Genomic DNA, 5,000 nt, shown 5'->3' with positions numbered 1-5,000 from the left:
ACTATCTGTCGACTACATGCCGACAGCCCTACACTGCAGCCAGATGGCTTGGCCACTCCGATAGATAGGTATTGTCTAACCATTCTACTAGTGGCTGTGCTGTCTTCTTGCATATTACAAATTTCCAGCATACTCTGTGTGTCTTAGCACGGTTGGTTGCCGGAACCTAGATCTATACGGGGTCTCCTACTGCCCCTTTAACCCAAGGGTCTGAGTGGTGTCAGTCCCTGATACACCTCGCAGGCAATCTCTGCTAGAACTTAGCATCTACCCACCACGGTGATCCATGAGGATTTCCGTTTTGTCTCCCTCGGTCACAAATGAAATTGCCTATTGATAAGGTTACGGTAACCAACTGAGCGGGATTCACAAGAATATGTCTATCTACTTCCTTTTCCCGCTCCTCTTTTCAAACATTAAAATATTCATGAATTATTTAATGTTAAGTGAAAGTTTAACTACTTAAAATTTAACTTTAGAGTAATGTAAGTCATTCTTATGCCTTCCATATACTCATGATCTCTTTCTTTTACAGGATGAGTGTATGAAGTGTGACCACAACTTCTGTGGAGTAAAGCGCCCGGACTTCTACGGGCACAAGGCGTGTCGGACCCACGCCCCCTGCGCCGCCAAGAAAGGCGACCTGAAATATTGGGACCCGCAGCACTGTACAGTCTGCAAGAGTCGTCTGGTCGAAGCGTTCAACGATCCTCCTTCAGCGGAGGTAAGGGACAACGCTCGAGAGAAGCTACGCAAGTGGGTGCGTGGCTTCCAGAAAAACGCTACCGGACTGTATCTCGCTACCGAAGATTTGAGGGCCTTGCTATTCCCGAAGGCATCAAAAGACTCAGTGGTCCCTAGTGATCAGATTCCTACCATCCAGATAGTGGTGGAACCTGATGTGGTCATGGCCCAGTCCATGCATGAGTGCCGTTTAGATTCCGACAACGTGGAACGTATGTCGGAAGTGTCGGAGACTACGGAGAAGAACCTCATGGGCGAGGAGCTCGACTATGAGGAAGATCAGGTGGAATACCCTGATTCGGAGCATGAGGTCGCTCCCGCTTTTACCCCTGCACCAACTCCTACACCAACTGAGGAATCACTTCCTTCAACATCCGCTACCCCGGACCCCATCCCATCTGGCACTCAGGAGATCTTCAAGATGCTTGAAGCTCTCATGGATAAGAAACTTCGCGAGACTCATGAGATTTTCAAGTCCAACCTCGGAAGTTCTAAGCAGCCGAAAAGGATTTCGGTTAAGGACCTCCCTGCCTGCTCAGATACTAACCCATGGAGGTATGCCGAGCACATGCATTCACCACAGGCAAGATCTTCATCAGTGAGAAGGTCTTCTCGATCGCGTTGGAAGAAGTGGAGTTCTTCCCGAACTTTGAGGCTTACCCGGACTGTTATGTACGACTCAGGTCCGAACCCGCCTCTAAAGAAGAGACCGAACCGAAGGAGGTTATTGTGTTCGATCTCTCGAAGGCCCAGGCTATGCTAGCCAACGCCGTGAAATGTAGGGGCTTCACCAATTCAAAAATGCTTGCGCTTAGTAAAAAGCACCCGACCTTCGTCCCACCAGACAATGCGACCTTCCCCTTTCTTGAAAAGGCCTTCACTGCGGTACAGAAAGCAGTGGAAGAAGGGAAACCTTGCCCTGTACTGGAGGAGTACAGGCCCTTCTCCCTGACTACTCCCTGACTACTCGACCTTCATAGTGGGGAAGCTAGAGCCTGACGTTGCTGGTCGTCAGTTTAACGAGGAGCTCCCAAAACTCAACGATCACCTCCTTCGTAGGGAACATGATACGAAGGAAAGGCTTGCCGTATCTATGTCCCTCCAGGTACAGCTTGAAGCCATGGCCGGTGACACTAGGGTCCCAGACTTCAACATGGTCCTTGCCAAAACACATCTGGCAACGGTCGTGAAGGATCTGTACAGCTTCACTAGGGCTCGTAGAGCCTGTCGTGAATTCGTGTTCGCAAGTGCTACAGTGAGACACGAACCCCGGAGGCTGATTTCCTCCAACATCTGGGGTAAACACCTCTTTCCCTCCTCCCTAGTGAAAGAGATCACCGACAAAGCCGCCACGGAGAACAGGAACCTTCTCCATAAGTGGGGCATGTCGAAGAAAAGGAAATCCTCTCAGGACGACGGCCCTCAACCTAAGAGGAAACCCACGAAGCCAAAACCCCAGCAACGTCAACAGAGACGGCAGTTTCCGGGTTCCGCTACTCCCCAAGTGGCAGCTCAGTCACAACAGACCTTTCAGCAGGTCACACAACCGGTCCTGTCACAGTCACCGGCCTTCACCCCTGCATTTGAGCAGCAATCCACTACCTTTCGTCCCAAAGGTAGAGGCTCAAGCCGAGGCTGAGGCAGAGATGCGTCTCGCCGTCCCTCCAGAGGCAGAGGAGGAAGGGGAGCTAGCGGCCGAGGTAGCAAACCCTCGGGAAGTCAGAAGCAATGAAGTGCTTCCGGTGGGAGGAAGACTCCGCCAATTCCAGGATCGTTGGACCTTCGATCCCTGGGCACACAGCATCGTCAAGAAGGGACTAGGCTGGAGCTGGACTCAACCAACCCAAACCTTCCAGCAATTCTTCCAACAGTCAACCCCCTTCCTGGAAGAATATGTCCTAGAACTCTTGAACAAGAAGGTGATAAGGAGGGTAAAGTCAACCAGGTTCCAAGGGAGACTGTTTTGCGTCCCCAAGAAGGACTCCGACAAAATCAGAGTCATTCTAGACTTATCCCCCCTCAACAAGTTCTTCGCGAACAACAAGTTCAAGATGCTGACTCTTCAACAAATACGGACCCTTCTGCCTCAAGGGTCCTACACGGTCTCGATAGACCTGGTGGATGCCTACTGGCACGTTCCAATGAACCATCACGCTTCCTCCGACCTAGGATTTCGACTCCAAAGGAAAAGCTACGCTTTCAGGGCCATGCCTTTCGGGCTCAACGTGGCCCCACGGATCTTCACCAAGCTGGCAGACGCCATCGTTGAACAGCTCCGCCTCTGCGGCGTCCAGGTGATGGCCTACCTAGACGACTGGCTGATCTGGGCGCCATCGCCCGAAGATTGTGTACGATCCTGCAACAAAGTCACCCAGTTCCTAGAACACCTGGGATTCAAGATAAACACCAAGAAATCTCGCCTCTCTCCAGCTCAGAAGTTCCAATGGTTAGGAATCCATTTGGATCTTCAGTCACACCACCTTTCCATCCCACAGAAGAAAAGGAAGGAATTAGCAGGGTCTGTCAAAAAACTGCTGAAATCCAAAAGGATCTCAAGACGACAGCAAGAACCAGTTCTAGGCTCTCTACAGTTCACCTCTGTGACAAACTCTGTGCTTCGCGCACAGCTAAAGGATTCCGCAGGAGTCTGGAGACGTTCTGCATCCATCGCTCGAAGAGACCTCAAGAGACGGCTCCCAAACAGACTTCAGTTACTCTTAAAGCCATGGTCGGAAGCAAAGGCCCTGAAAAGGTCCATTCCTCTTCAACACCCACCTCCATCACTCAACATCCACACGGACGCTTCGCTGGAGGGTTGGGGAGGTCACTCCCACCAACAACAGGCTCAAGGGACATGGTCTCCCCTATTCAAGACGTTTTACATCAACATCTTGGAGGCCATGGCGGTCCTTCTCACTCTGAAGAAACTCTCTCCACCTCCCTCGATCCACATCCGTCTGACTCTGGACAACTCGGTGGTAGTCAGATGTCTCAATCGTCAGGGCTCGAGATCGCCCCAGATAAATCAGGTGCTTCTTCCAATCTTCCGCCTGGCAGAAAAGAAGAAATGGCACCTGTCTTCAGTTCACCTACAAGGATTCCGCAACATGACGGCGGACGCTCTATCACGGACAAGCCCGATAGAGTCGGAATGGTCTCTAGACGCAAGATCGTTCTCCTTCATCTCTCGCCAAGTCCCGGAACTTCAGATCGATCTCTTAGCAACGAGCGACAACAATCAACTTCCTCGTTATGTGGCCCCGTACGAGGACCCCAAGGCAGAAGCAGTGGAAACCATGTCATTGGATTGGAACAGATGGTCCAGGATATACCTGTTCCCTCCCACCAACCTTCTGCTGAAAGTCCTCTCCAAACTGAGAACCTTCAAAGGGACAGCAGCCCTAGTGACTCCCAAGTGGCCCCGGAGCAATTGGTACCCACTGGTCCTGGAGCTGCAGCCCAAGCTGATCCCCCTCCCGGGCCCAGTTCTCTCTCAGCAAGTACAGAAGTCGACTGTCTTCGCTCCATCACTGAAAGTCAGGGACCTTCATCTCATGATTTATCTCTCCCTAGCCGCAAAGAAAAGGTTTGGGATCTCGAAGAAAAGTCTAGACTTCCTCGAGGAATACAAGACCGAATCCACACGACAGCAATACGAATCACCCTGGAGAAAGTGGGTCTCGTACGTCAAAGTAAAAAACCCTACGGAAATCACCATTGATTTCTGCATGTCCTTCTTCATTCACCTTCATGGACAAGGCTTAGCAGCCAACACGATTTTTATCTGCAAATCGGCTTTGACTAGACCACTACTGTACGCCTTCCACATTCATCTGTCTAGCGATATCTACAATAAACTACCAAAGGCATGAGCTCGACTACGCCCAGCACCTCCGCCAAAACCTATCTCCTGGTCCCTGGACAAGGTGCTCCATTTTGCCTCCAAATTGGACAACGATTCGTGCCCTCTCAAGGATCTGACTCAAAAAGTTATATTCCTTTTTGCTCTCGCCTTGGGAGCCCGAGACAGCAAAATAGTAGCATTATCAAGAGACGAGGGTCATATCCTGTTTACAGACTTAGGAGAACTTACCCTCTTCCCTGATCCGACGTTTCTCGCGAAAAACGAATTACCCACCAAGAGATGGGGCCCCTGGAGAATCTGCCCCCTGAAGGAAGATGTCTCTCTATGTCCAGTAGAGAGTCTCAAGGTCTATCTTCGAAGAACTTCAGACTTTGGTGAAGGCCAACTCTTC

The sequence above is a fragment of the Palaemon carinicauda genome, chromosome 2 (genome assembly GCF_036898095.1).
Source record: "Palaemon carinicauda isolate YSFRI2023 chromosome 2, ASM3689809v2, whole genome shotgun sequence".
NCBI classification, from domain to species: domain Eukaryota; kingdom Metazoa; phylum Arthropoda; class Malacostraca; order Decapoda; family Palaemonidae; genus Palaemon; species Palaemon carinicauda.
This window is presented reverse-complemented; position numbering follows the sequence as displayed.